The 15,509-nt window shown below is 44.6% G+C and overlaps 1 protein-coding gene across 3 annotated transcripts in view; it reads right to left on the minus strand.

The window, feature by feature from the left end:
- The window catches only part of LOC110486185 (junction plakoglobin), an 81,550-nt gene that overhangs the window by 51,777 nt on the left and 14,264 nt on the right, over positions 1-15,509 (minus strand). The window contains exon 2 of one of the 3 annotated variants that reach the window (XM_036940846.1): positions 10,287-10,326. The exons of the other annotated variants lie outside the window; for them this stretch is intronic. The gene's annotated coding sequence lies outside the window, so the exon portion shown is untranslated. The remainder of the gene's footprint in view (positions 1-10,286; positions 10,327-15,509) is intronic. 3 annotated transcript variants of the gene reach the window in all.

The following is a 15,509-nucleotide window of genomic DNA, read 5'->3' on the forward strand; positions in this document are numbered from 1 at the left end:
CTACGGCCCTGCAGACTGCTGAGGCCTTGTTTACCCATGTCTTCCGGCACTATGGGGTGCCTGAGGACATCGTTTCTGATCGGGGTCCCCAATTCACGTCCAGAGTATGGAGGGCGTTTATGGAGAGACTGGGGGTCTCGGTCAGCTTAACCTCAGGTTTTCACCCCGAGAGTAATGGGCAGGTGGAGCGCGTAAACCAAGAGGTGGGCAGGTTTCTGCGGTCCTATTGCCGGGACCGGCATGGTGAGTGGGCAAGGTATGTTCCCTGGGCTGAACTAGCTCAGAACTCCCTACGCCACTCCTCAACTAACTTGTCTCCTTTTGAGTGTGTGTTAGGTTACCAGCCGGTCCTGGCCCCATGGCATCAGAGCCAGACCGAGGCTCCTGCGGTGGAGGAATGGGTACAGCGCTCCAAGGACACATGGAAAGCCGTTCAGGACTCACTACGGTTAGCGGGCGAACGGCAGAAGAGGAGCGCTGACCAGCACCGCAGTGAGGCCCCCGTATTTGCACCGGGGGACAGGGTCTGGCTCTCGACCCGGAACCTGCCCCTCCGCCTGCCCTGTCGGAAGCTGGGGCCGCAGTGTGTGGGGCCGTTCAAAGTCCTGAGGAGAATAAACGAGGTGTGTTACAGGTTACAACTTCCTAGGTATTACCGTATTAACCCCTCGTTTCATGTGTCTCTCCTCAGGCCGGTGGTGGCTGGTCCCCTGCAAGAAGGTGAGGTGCCTGAGGTCCCTCCGCCCCCCCTGGACATCGAGGGGTCCCCGGCGTACACAGTTCGGGGCATTCTGGATTCGAGACGCCGGGTGGGGGGCCTACAGTACCTCGTGGACTGGGAGGGGTACGGTCCGGAGGAGAGATGCTGGGTTCCGGTGAGGGACATTTTGGACCCTTCTCTCCTGAGAGATTTCCACCGCCTCCACCCGGATCGCCCAGCACCTCGTCCTCCGGGTCGTCCACGAGGACGGTGGCGGCGCGCTGCGGGGGCCGCGCGTCAGGGGGGGGGGGTACTGTCACGACTTCCGCCGAAGTTGGCTCTCCTGCCTGTTCGGGCGGTGCTCGGCGGTCGTCGTCACCGTCCTACTAGCCACCATCGATCCCTTTTTCGTTTGTCTGTTGGTTTTGTCTTATTAGTTTCACCTGTGTGTATTTTAGTTTATTGACGTCCTTATATGTAGTAGGTTGTCCCGCCCTTGTTTCGTGCGGGATTGTTTTGGTTTCATGTGTTTTCGTGAATACATATTGTGTTATTTGCTCCGATACATTTAATCCTGTGTTGGATTATTTCACCCTGTATTTTGGGTTGACCGTGTTTGGTTCCGGAGAATAAACATTCGACTCACTGCACCTGCTCTCTGCGCCTGATTCCACCCACCTTGTTAATACGTGACACAATGCTACCAAATACTAATTGAGTGTATGTGGACTTCTGACCCACTGGGAATGTGATAAAAGAAATAAAAGCTGAAATAAATAATTATCTCTACTATTATTCTGGTATTTCACATTCTTAAAATAAACTGGTGATCCTAACTGACCTAAAACAGGGAATTTTTACTAGGATTAAACGTCAGCAATTGTGAAAAACTGAGTTTAAATGTATTTGGCTAAGGTGTATGTAAACTTCTGACTTCAACTGTATATTCGTAATATTGACAATTACAACAATACTGAATGAAGACTTTTATTTTAACTTAATATAATACATAAATACAATCAATTTAGTCTCAAATAAATAATGAAACATGTTCCATATGGTTTAAATAATGCAAAAACACAGTGTCGGAGAAGAAAGTAGAAGTGCAATATGTGCCATGTAAAAAAGCTAACGTTTAAGTTCCTTGCTCAGAACATTAGAACATATGAAAGCTGGAGGTTCCTTTTAACATGAGTCTTCAATATTCCTAGCTAAGAAGTTTTAGGTTGTTGTCACGGCTTCCGCCGAAGTCGGCCCTTCTCCTTGTTCGGGTGGTGTTCGGCGGTCGACGTCACCGGCTTTCTAGTCACCACCGATCCATGTTTCAGTTTCGTTTTGTTTTGTCTGTATTACACACACCTGGTTTCAATTCCCATATTATGTTCCTTATTTAAACCTCTGGTTCACATTTCTGTTCTGTCCGTGATTGTTGGTGTCTTTAGTGGTTGTTGATTGTGCTAGTGTGTATGTATGTTCCTATTTGGAATTTTTTATTGACTTTTTGAGTAAACTCAGTTGTGTCCGACTCCGCTACATCTCTGCACCCAATCGCTGACAGTTGTAGTTATTTTAGGAATTATAGGACTATTTCTCTCTATACCATTTGTATTTCTTATACCTTTGACTATTGGATGTTCTTATAGGCACTTTAGTATTGCCAGCCTAATCTCGGGAGTTGACAGGCTTGAAGTCATAAACAGCGCTGTGCTTCAAGCATTGAGAAGAGCTGCTGGCAAACGCAGGAAAGTGCTGTTGGAATGAATGCTTACGAGCGTGCTGCTGCCTACCACCGCTCAGACTGCTCTATCAAATATCAAATCATAGACTTAATTATAATATAATAAACACACAGAAATATGAGCCTGAGGTCATTAATTAATATGGTAAAATCCGGAAACTATCATTTCGAAAACAAAATGTTTATTCTTTCAGTGAAATAGGGAACCGTTCCGTATTTTATCGAATGGGGGGCAACCCTAAGTCGAAATATTGCTGTTACATTGCACAACCTTCAATGTTATGTCATAATTATGTAAAAGTCTGGCAAATTAATTACGGTCTTTTTTTTTTGAGGAAGAAATGGTCTTCACACTGTTCACAACGAGCCAGGCGGCCCAAACTGCTGCATATACCCTGACTCTGCTGGCACTGAACGCAAGAGAAGCAACACAAAAACACTCTTTGAGAATAACTGTTCCAGACGCAAGATGCGCATCACTTCGCGCTGGCAACTTTTTTCCTTAAGAAACATATTATTCTGTTATATTACATCATGTTTTTCATATATAAAAATATAAAATAGGTGTGTCTTGACTGTGATAAGGGCTAGGGAAACAAGAGCGTCTTGTCTGCCAAATTAACAAAACAAGGCTATGTCATTGCACCGCCATATGCTTCTACAAGCAAGCGCCACTGTTGAGGTTACTATATACTACGGGGTGTCAGAGGAAGGCCCAAAAAATGTTCAAAGACTCCAGTCACCCAAGTCATAGACTTTTCTCTCTGCTACCACGCGGCAAGCGGTACCGGAGTGCCAAATGTAGGACCAAAAGGCTCATTAACAGCTTCTACCCCCAAGCCATAAGACTGTTGAACAATTAATCAAATGGCCAGTCGGACTCGTTACATTGACCCCCTTGTTCTTACACTGCTGTTACTCGCTGTTTTTGATCTATGCATAGTCACTTTACAAATTACCTCAACTAACCTGTACCCCCGCACATTGACTCGGTACCGGTACCAGTTGATATTACGGTGTAAATAAATGAATCTTAAATGGCACTTGTTTTTTTATTAACTGAATAGTATACTGTATCTGGGGCAATCTAGCAATTCAGCATATTTTTTTCTAGTGCCGGCCTTGTGTTCTAAAAGTATAGATTTTTTTCATTTGAGTACCGCTACATCGCTACATCAGACATCATTACGAATGTAAATACATTCATTTCAGAGTAAAAAATGTATAATAACCTTCACAGTGAGCAATCAAAATGTTTTTGTTTGTTGTAGGTGGTCTTTATTACAGGCCGAATGGCATCCTACTGAATCCATAAGACCCTGAACGTGCCACCTGCAGATAAATCAATGGGAAGGCGCAAGGCAGGGATCGATAGTGCTTCTGCTTTCTCTCTGGTGGATGGAGGCTGTCAGCCCACAGAACATCAGGACATCTGACGGCAGGAATGGGGATCCCGGGGAATGATGAGAGAACGATGAAACGTAAACACGGGAGAGATCGAACCCCCTGCTAATATCCATGATGGATTCTGTGAGTGTCACGGTGGGGCGCTGTGGTGTGTGTTTGTGTGCACGAGATTAAGTGTGTGTGTGTGTGTGTGTGTGCATATGTGTACAGTGCACTGCGGTATGTCAACGTGCATATAATTGATATCCGGGGGGGGGGGAGCAACACTTCCTGCATTTAAAGTTAACAAGGTAGGTTGAAGGTCGCGGAGGATGAGTCTAGCTGTCATTTCTACTGGATCAGATCAGGCAGGGGATGACATTTACAGCACCATCCATATCCAATACAATGTCTGACTGTCTGTTCATCCGGAAAAACACTTTAAATGGTTGAGGCACGATCGTGGTTTTTGACCAAGATGTGATTCTTTTGATTTACATACTGTAGCAGCTTCTGACAAACCTTGAATGCTTTTTCTGTCCCGACTGCATAGTGACCTTCTGGAGGTATCAGAGGCTCATGAAATATGAAATTGCTGCGTAAACACGGAGAGAGAGTGAGGAGAGTCATGTATTATTGAATTACACAGAGGAGATATATCGGGAACATGTCTACAGCTGGTCACGAACCAACACTGTAAAGGTGTCAGTCTCGACATAGTGGAAATGGAATTTACACATGGCCACACATTCAATCTCAGACGTACTTCCCCATATGGGTCCCGGTAGAAGCGCACCCAAATCACAGGCTAACTAAAGCCAAATGATTTAGCCGACATATCCAGTCAAAGATCCACGAAGATGGGAAACATTCTAGCGCTTCCCTCAGCTTTTGTGGCATATTTACAGTACTTTGTCACCGTGGTTACGATTCCTTCCTAGTTCCAGAGCGCTGTGGGAGTTGTTTTTGACGACAATGTCAGCTCCCATGCCGCACCTGCTCCGCCCTGCTCCCCCATGCGCTTGGTAATTATTTCGTAGGAAAGCAGCGTTTCACCTTTTCGCCAAAGCGATCAACACGGCAAAGCAGAGCTACTCCGCAACCAACTGTGATTAAATCAATAGAGAGGTAGAGGTACATTAAATCCTGCTCCTATGTGTGCACTGCAGAGCTGAGCTGAAAGGAAAACAGTGTTTGGGTTGGTAAAGTGTATACGCGACGCACGCACGCACACACACACACACACACACACACACACACACACCTCCTCTGATCTACCTTCTTTCAGAGGTTAGTTCAGAGAGAAAACTAGTGAGCGAAGGAAGACCATGACGAAGCCCAATCACTATCAAGTGTAACACTGTTCTAGGTTCTCTGAATCGGTTTTTACGTCTAAGTCCGTAAATGTTGACAAAGGGCTCTCTTATCGGATTTTTTTTGGTCGACATTGTCGTGGATCCGTTGGACCTTGTTCCTGGATGTGATTTGCCAGCTCAATAGCTCATATCAAGTGCTCTTGGGAAGGTTGAGGGATGAAGGTTTCTCTATTGAGACTGAACGAGAGACAATAGAAATGAACCTTTATAGTGATTAAGCTCTCCCTTTCAAAAACGTCTCATTCAGAGGACCGTAAGCTGCACAATATGACATGTTAAACTCTCAAATCAATTTTAAAAAACGACAACAACAACAACATCCAGTTTAACTGCAAACACAACACATCTGAAATCTGACTTATACAACCCTCATTTCTACCATTTCATCACAGGTCTCTTCCCTTCTACCGAATGGGCAGTCATCGCAAAGACACAACAAACCGTAACATACATGATGATCACATGTACTCCGTCTTGGACTGTAGCTTATTCTGTAATAGTCTCCTGAACAAAACAAATACGTTGTCTAACTTATACCATACTATCCACATTGTCCTCTCATGCCTTCCTTCCAAATGGGCTGACACTGCAGCTGTGGTATGGTGTGTTGTGTTAAAAGTAGAGAGGAAGGAATTTCCCTCTGTTCCTAACCGCCACCCACCCACCCTCTCTGCTCTGTCCCCTCTGTAGGATTTTAATGAAGCACAGAGTGAGTGGGAGGGGTGCTAACCTAACAACCATCATAAGTTTCTCTCTCTCTCTCTCTCTCAGTGCTATTAGCCTTATAGGATCTCTCACACATATGGATAGAGTGAGTCATTAGCCACTAGCAGCAAGTTCACTGACATAGTCTAATTGCAAGCAGTGTCTGCAGCTCCCACGCTAGTCTGTAGTCTGTGTATGTGTGTGTGCGCGTTTGTGTGTGTGTGTGTGTGTGTGTGTGTGCGTGTGTGTGTGCATCTATGTGTGTATCAAGTCAATGCACTTGAGGATATGTCCGTGTGCGTTTACAAGCCAGTAAATGAGAACGAGGGAGAAGCGTGGTTTAAAGGCCCAGAAGGTTGGGCTCAAAGCTGACGGAGGGGAACGATGAAAGCATCAGGTCTTCAGAGAGAGGAAGGCGGGGGGTTTGAGCTATCTTCACTCATCAGATCCCTTATCCGTTTTGGCATGCCTTCCTGTGCTATGAGTAAATGGGAAAAGATCCCCGAGCCGACGGAGGATGACTTTAAACAGTATGAGGGGGAGGGTTGTGTGTGGCTAGCTCACTGTAGGTTGATTAAAGCTGAGGAAATGAAAATGAAAAGCAGCGTGGGATGGACACCGACTTTAATCCAGGCCATTGTGGTACAGTGGATCCAATGCTAGATATACACTGTGGGTGGAACCACTAGGGCCGCCCCTCACAGGTCAAGGTCAGTAGAGCAAAAGCCTGGACATGGCAGAAAGTGCCTCTAGCGGGTCAAAGGTCCCTGGTAGGAGAAACAGCAGTCTCAGCAGCACACAAAGGAAAAAAAAGGAAAAATGGACGAGGTTCGGGTTGAGAAAGCCAGGCTTCACAAGAGTAAATCGAAATGCTCCGTTGCATTTCCTCACTACAGTGCAGTGCCTGGAGGACTGTGGGGGGCCAGGGTGGGGGACAGGTTAAACCCCGGCCATGTCAGGGTGGGGGACAGGTTACGTCCTGGCCATGCCAGGGTGGGGGACAGGTTACGTCCTGGCCATAACCACTGATAGCATCTCTATTTACAAATTTTATCAGCAAATTAGTGACAATTTGCAGACATGTTTTATACCAGGTTTTCGCCAACATCCTTCTCTCCACACAGGTTGTGAATACCCTTTATGGATAACTAGGATACGAGAGTCCATTATGCAACAAGAAACATGGCTTACAAATATAATTGTGTTGGCAAAATTGCACGTAGCATGTAGCATGCCAAAATCAACTCAGTCCTTTTAAACCAAGGTGAAAAGAGTTTCACTTATGTGACCTCTTGTGGCGTGTTGACTTTCAATAGCAACTTACAAAGGGGAAAAGAACACTGCGAACGTTGTGAGGAATGCTGTGTGGTGTGAGTTTCACAACGACCCTCCAACCAGGACTTTCAAGTTCCATCTCAAGCTCCATCCCCAGCTTTGTTTCGCTACTTCCCCCTGGTACCAACCACAGCCAGCCTCTTCTTTGATTGTGCGATATGAGGAGGCGAGCGTTTTACCCAGCAGATAACATCATTTTTGTAGCAGTACCCTTTATCCACGAGCCACACTCCACAATCTATCCAGTCCTCCTTCATACCAGAAAAAAGCTCCAGGGACTGAGGCGAGGCGGCCGAATGTTTGTTTTCTCCCTCTCCAGGTTTCCCTTGAAGTGTTGTTTTTATTTCTCCCATTCAGTCCATATTACCCACAGCCCCCTACCACAAGGGGTGGCAGATAGCCGAATGGTTAGAGCATTGGGCCCACCAATCAATGCCAGGCTCAGCACTGGCTAAGATGGGGACAGACTTTGAAATGAGTACAGGAGGAGAGAGAGAAACGAAGGATCGAGAAAAAAAAAGAGTGCTGGCTCCTGGTGAGCGGGGCGGATTTGTGGCGATTACACACTAGGCGTTAAATAAATCAGCCGAGCGCCTAAACGGCTCACTTTGAAACTGTGCCCATGGGATGGAGAGCTGAGCCCGACCACAGAGACCTCAGAGACAGAAAATGAAAGATGAGGGGAATGAGAGAAAGCGAGAAAGAAAGGGGGCATGAATTGGACAAAGAAGCAGAAAAATATACAGAGAAGATTGAACAGAAATAATAAACTAGAGGGGAAAAGAAAGAGGGATGGAATTGGAGCGATGAAAGAGGAAAGAGTGACAGAAAGAGAGTGAGGGTGACTGAGGAAGACAGAAATAGTGGAGGGAGGCGGAGGGCTAGAGCCTATGTTTACAGGCAACATTTATCCAATTTTCTATATCGGATGGATATAGAATTTACTTTCCCTCTGTTTGAAGGGAGCAGAGAAAATCCCCCAAATTCCCTTTAGAGCTTGTCTGGAAAATAATATAACATTCAACAGGAGAAAACATTTGGAGATACTAGCCTGCCTTGCCAGAAGAAAATGGATTTCAAAGATCAGACAGAGAGAGAGAGAGCGAGAGGGAGAGAGGCCTCCAAAAATGTGTCTCAGCTGCTGAACTGCACAACAGAATTCATCAAGCAACTTGTTATTGCCTAAACTCATAGTTCTTCCAATAAAAGATGTTGGTTTGTTTTCTAAATGAACCCGCTGGGTTTGCTAACAGTGACTATTTAGCCCCTCATCTGCTGGTGTGTGACGCCAGGAGGACATTATGCTGTCACTGCACTGGGTGAAAACCCAGCCAGCTTCTCAGCTTTGCATACTGAAGCACTGCAGGATGTCGTAGCAATGCAGCCAATTCCAACTCTGCCGCCGACAGACTGAGCAAAAGACGAGGCAACAGAGAGAGTGCGAAAGTGGAAGCGGTTCAAAGACGGTGAGGACCGAGGGCAAGCGAGGCGAGATAGAGAGAGGAGAACCGGACAGACGAGGGATAGGGGGAACGTAACGAGTAGAAAAATAAATAGTCGGAAAAGAAGGAGGGATATGGCGCAACGGAGGAAAGGAAAAGTACGCAGAAAGACCGTTAGGCAGGAAAGGAAAATGGTAGAGAAAAGCAAAGAGAGATAAGGAAGATGGAGTGAAGAGCGGAGAGGAGGAGATCGTGAAGAGGTTGGAAAGTGAAGGAGGTGGGGGGAGACAGTGACGGTAATTGGAGAAGACAGGGCCTTCAATATTCTGAGCGAGGCATCAATTGAAAGGATTCGACTGGCTCACTGGAGGGGCCTGGCTCGGTACACATCCTCTCACTGGAGACACACGGGTTATAGACTACTGGGGCTTGCCTGAACACACACACCGTACACACACACATGCGTGTATGCAAACACACATGTACACACACACATGCACGCGCTACTTTTCTTTCACAGCGACAAAGCAGGGATTGAAATGGTGCTTATTTAACTGCAATTCTCCCCACTGACATTGCATGCTACATTTTAGCACAAAACCATTATTGGTAAAAAAGATTCTGAACAAGACATGTTTTCCTCCTTTGGCGACCACCTCATTTCTGTCTTTCAACAAGTCTAAGTCCTTTCATCATCTCCATCTCTCCACCCTCTGTCTCCAGCCTCCCGCTCTCTGTCTGTCTAGATCTGTCTCTATCTCTGCCTGTCTTCCTCTCTCCTCTACTCCTCTCCCTGCAGCCCTCCTTTCTTCTTAGATCCTGTGGGAGCTGTTCCTTGACCAGAGAGAAACTGGCTCTGTCAGATAGAGATAAAAGTGTGTGTGTGTGTGTGTGTCTGTATGTGTGCATCTATATGTGTGTGTGTGTGTGTGTGTGTGTGTGTGTGTGTGTGGAGTGCGTGTGAGACAGCCTCAGGGGATGGCATTGTGGACTGCAATATGTCACCCTTCCCCTCAAAAAACCCTGATAAAACACAGCACCGGATAATCTGAGGTCATGTCTCTTAACCACTATCGACACTGCTCTGTTCTCACGCTATATATATATATATATATATATATATACACACACACACACACAAAATACTGACAAATACACACAAAAACATACAGCCATTGGACCATAATACTGTATATACACAATATGTTTTTTTTTTATCAAAATGCCTTTTTTGGCAGAACATTTTTGCCTTCTGGAACATGTGAACTTTCATGTGCCTTAATAACAAACGTGTATGCCATCTGTAAGTACAAATACAATTGTTCAATTAGGAACCTGGTTGGTTTAGCCACAGAAAAAGACAGGAACCTTCTCGCTAGCCATGATTGCCTGAGATAATGGATAGGACATGCCGAGAGATGAGTTTGGGTTGGTCTGCCATGTAGCAGGCTTCCGTCTATAACATGAGCTGCTCAGTATGTGTAGATAATCCTTTCTACTGTGTCTTTTTTGAAAGATGTCATGAAGAACTGCAAAAAGAGCTACCCTGAAATTAACAGGCACTATGGACGAAGATCAGTGGGAAAATGTTGCAATGGAATTACCTTCTGGAGGACGATCGTGCCACGTCGACTCTCTCTGACTCTGAAAATGAATCAGACGACGAGGAAATACCTGATTTAGGTAAAAACATTTTCATTGAAGCAGACATTGTAGAGCCTTCTGATGACAGTGATGGGGAAGAAACGGCAATCAACAGTGTTGTTGTCATGGAAGATGTGGGAATGCCCGGTGGAAGCAGAGGATGATAGCTCAGGAGATGGAGAAAATCCTGGCATTTTTTTACACATATGCGGAGGGGAGTCGAAAAGAGAACACAGAAAACACCTGTCTCCGGGTTACATCTTCAAACTAGTCTAGTAGGCTACATTTTCAGATATTTTACGTTTCTAACTTTGTCAGAAAGTAATTTTCATTGAAAGTTAAAGCATACTATTAGCTAGCTAACATTATGTGTATGATCTGTGTAGTAATATTATTTGTATCTCAGAAATGTTTTTGCATAGCTAGTTATAGCCTAATGTTAGCTAGCTAGCTAACATTGAACCTAGTTAGTTAGCTTTAGCTACCTGCAGATTCATGCATGTTGGCTAGCTATCACAATCAGTTTGTATTTCTAGTAGTATGGTTTGGGATTATTTCCATGGTCAAAACAACTGGGAACTCTGAACTGGGAACTTGGAAATCTCCGACTTCCGACTTCAGGGCGTTCAAGATAACAGGGAACTCAGAAAAAAGCATACTCCGACAGGGAAAAATAATTTTGAACGGTCATCCAACTTGGAATTCCAACTCCGTGACTCGGGCCTCTTTCTAGAGCCCCAATTTTAGGATCTGAAGATCACTGACGTGATGATTTGACCTCGCATTTTTCCAAGTTTCCAGTTGTCTTGAAAGCACCATTAGGCACATTGTTTAGCTAGCTAGCTACATGTCTAAACAAAAGACTCCACTTCGTCAGATGATTACATGCCCTATCAAGTTAGACAAGTGTATCTGGTGGTGATTACAGTCATCTATTGTACAGTATTTCATGAACATGTGTACATGTCTAAACAATAGTGACCCGTCCACTTAGATAGCTGTGGCTGGGGGTTGGTTATAGCATTTCTTTCACATGTCCATCAATTTAGACAAGTGTGTCTGGGTAGGAGTCATCTAATAACTATAAAATATTTATAGAATATTTATCTGGATACTTTCTATTTTTGATATTGCTACTATGCAAATACGCAAGTAACCATTTCACTGTACAGTTCACACCTTACGTATCCTGTGCATGTGACAAATAAACATAGATTTTATTTGAAATAGTGTTTGTTAACCAGAGACAATAATGTGAATAACAACATGACCTGCGGCAAAGTCAGATTAGGACAGTGTTTTCCAACCCTGATCCTCGAGTATCCCCAATAGTACACATTTGTATTGTAACCCTGGACAAGCACACCTGATTCAACTTGTCAACTAATCATCAAGCCCTCAATGAGTTGAATGAGGTGTGTTTCTCCATGGTTACAATGAAAATGTGTACTGTTGGGGGTACTTGGGGAAACACTGGATTAGGATATAGGTCAAGGACTAGATAAAGTGTATTTTTGCTACTACTTTCACCACTTTTAGTCTTGAAATGTTTGGATGTTTACTACACTACCTAACTCACTCTGTTTAGCACATGGCCTTAAATCTGAATCCTTAAAGAGATGGGTGAGGCTAAGGCTTAAGAGGGTGTGAATGATACTGAATGGGTGTAGACCTGTGGCGGTCGGTCCGGTCCAAGGTGAGGGAGGATGATCATTTTCTTTTATGAGCATGGCCTTATTTCTATTACAGCATATTGGATGACTGTCATTCATATTTCATTCACCCAGCTCAATGTAACATCGATAGGTTTACTTGATTTTTCCCTGTACCCATCACGAGGTTGCTACAACATAGCCTATGAATGAAAATGTTATCTGGGACAGGACAGGAACAGCGTCAGAACCGGGTAAAACAACGACATATGACAATCAATGCTGAAGCGGGGAACAGAGCTGGGGAACAGACAGATATAGGGGAGGTAATAACACAGGTGAGTCCAGGTGAGTCCAATGAATCGCTGATGCGCATGACGAGTGAAGCAGGTGTACATAATGATGGTGGCAGGAGTGCATAGTGCAGGAAAGCCCGGCTCCCTCGAGCGCCAGGGAGGGAGATTGGGAGCAGGCGTGACATGCCTTGCACACTCTTGCCTTCAACTAGCCGATCTAGGGAGTAATCATCAGTCCAACAGTTGCAAATGAGAATTTCTACTGGACAAATTCAGGTATTTTCGTTCCGTTTGCTTCCGTTTAAGAAACGTTTTTGAACACAATTGGCGGAATAAATATACCCCTGATCATACGCAAACACAATTCACTTTCATAGCAGCCACATGAAAACAGCAACTATCTACGCACTCTCCTCCTATCACCTTTTTCCTTCGCTTGTGGACTTCAGTGCACAACACATCAGCAATCTGCGACTAGACAAAAAAAAACTTTCCAAGCCAAACCCTCATAACATGACCGCTATAACCGCTGCACACAGCCTACATCGTTATCACTTCATAGTCAACATAGCTACAAGAACTAACGTGTTAGTAAACCCTCTACAATCATGCAGTACATTGTACAGTCAGAAAACAGTTTAGCAGTTACACCGGCAGGCCCCGGTGGCAAGAAATTAATAAAATCAAAAGCTTACCTTGACTTGGAAGAGTTCAAGTGTTGGATAGCCATAGCCAGCTAGCTAACATAGCATCCCTCTCTGTTTGAGCGTGAGTAGGCTAAACTAGCTAGTTGCATTCAGTAGCTAAGTGAAAGTGAGAGTATGAAGAAATACAAACAAATATAGGTAGCTCTCTCTCTCGCTTCTTCTTCATTTTGGAATAAATTAATTTGTTCAAAACTGTTCAACTATTGTCTTTCTCTCTCTTTGAGTCAACTACTCATCACATTTTATGCACTGCAGTGCTAGCTAGCTGTAAGTTATGCTTGCAGTACTAAATTCATTCTCTGATATTTTGATTGGTTGGACAACATGTCAGTTCATGCTACAAGAGCTCTGAAAGGTTGGAGGACGTCCTCTGAAAGTTGTCATAATTACTGTGTAAGTCTATGGAAAGGGGTGAGAACCACGATGCTCCTAGGTTTTATATTGATGTCAATGTACCTAGAGGAGGATGGAAGCTAGCTGTCCTCCGGCTAAACCATGGTGCTAACCTACAGACTGCTGTTGAGGCTACTGTAGACCTTCATTGTAAAACAGTGTTTTAATCAATTATTTGGTGACTTGAATATATATGTGTATAGTTTTATCGAAAAAGGATAACTTTTTTAATGTTTCACTATTTGTATTTTTATGAAATTCACTGAGGAGGATGGTCCTCCCCTTTCTCCTCTGTGGAGCCTCCACTGTTGTAGGCAAAGAAGAGCTCTCCAGTAGGTGTACCAGAACATTCAAGGGCCATTTTCTCAAAAATTGGGTTACAAGATTATCAACTTCAAAGCAGAATTACCTTCCCATTGTTCCTCAACTGCAGTGTATGATATACCATTTTCTAGCTTTGAGTCTCTACTTTTATCCACTGTAAAAAAAAAAAATGTTTTTTAAATGTTGCTACATAGAACCGAATTGAGCTGGAGAGAGAGAGAGAGAGAGAGAGAGAGACACACACAAAGAGAGACAAGAAGCTTGTAGGCCAAAACCTGAGCCCTCCTACACCCTCTTGTCCTCCAGTCATCCTGATTTTGTGCAGAGGAGCCAGCTGTATGCTGTATGGCTCAACAGGCCTACACACACACACACACAGGTACACACACACACGCACACACACACACACACACACACACACACACACACACACACACACACACACACACACACACACACACACACACACACACACACACACACACACACACACACACACACACACACACACACACACACACACACACACAGATGGAGAACAGAAGTGGGTGCGGTGGACTACAAGACCAGAGTATGCAAAGGCCATTTGAATAAGACCTTAACCTGAAAACAACAGGCGCTGGCCATTGTGGAGATGTAGCCGGTCTGGTCTGGTCTGTCGCGGGGAGAACTGGCAGAGACCTGACAGCCTGCAGACACCCGGCTCCACTCTCCCTCCCACCCTCCGACCCTAGGGGTTGGCACGGTAACCGCGAGGCAACGTGGGCAGATCTGACAGACTGGGCTCTCCTCACCCCCTCAGCCTCATGGGAGAAATAATCCGCACACTGAGTGAACTCTTCCTCCACACACAGACGGAGAAAAACAGGGGACAGTTAAGCCCTGTGAAATTTAACAGATCAAACTGCCCAGAGCTGAGGAGGAAGAAACCAAGCGGGGGTGCAACAAGCGGGGGAGACGTACCCAATGACATAGCATGTGAAGAAATGGATATGCTCGTTCAAGGCTAAAGTGGATTGCTCGCGAGCCATTTCAGACGACTCAGTCAGTTCTAATTTTCTCATGTTCCAATCGATGCTTGTTGACGAGAGCACCTCATTGTTCTGTTCCTTGAGCTACACTCATTATACCTCAATGTGCCAATTCAAATTGGTTGCCATCGCCTATAATTCAAATAAATGAAGGCTTACATCAAAACAATCATTACGTAAACACAAAGGAGGAAAGGTGGAGGTGGAAGTCAAGGGATAAATTGAAAAGCATTCTTTATAAACAGGCAGCGGATTGGCTAAGTAAATTGTGTCGTAAACACAGAGGCTGAAATAATCAACCACTTCTCTCCTTTAAAGATGAATTGAAGATGACTCTTGTTAAGGTCCCATTTGATGGTGTGTGAGTCCAGAAATTGTCTTAACTAATGTGGGCGAAGCATTTTCACTACTGCATGTGTTTTTTTGTGAATCATTTATTGTTGTCTTGACTAGCGCGAGTATTATCAGTGTTTACTCTCTAGATGTCAAGTTGAGTGTCAAGAGTGTCATGTCTTCGGAATGATGCTGTGTGAAGTCCTTGCACTAGAATCCAATCGTACAGCAGAACACACAGACAGGGAGACAGACCTGCTCAGCAGCACAGCGGATCAAACTTTGACCTGCGAAATACTGCACCAAACACCTTAGCTAGTAAAATTGCTATCTAAAAGATCTTCAGAAAAAACATCAACATTAATTACAGATTTCTTGATTTATCTTAGATTCATTTAGACTATTTTGAGGAAGTGATACTGGCTTTGTTCTTATGGTGTCCAATGA

The sequence above is a fragment of the Oncorhynchus mykiss genome, chromosome 13 (genome assembly GCF_013265735.2).
Source record: "Oncorhynchus mykiss isolate Arlee chromosome 13, USDA_OmykA_1.1, whole genome shotgun sequence".
Classification (NCBI taxonomy): Eukaryota; Metazoa; Chordata; class Actinopteri; order Salmoniformes; family Salmonidae; genus Oncorhynchus; species Oncorhynchus mykiss.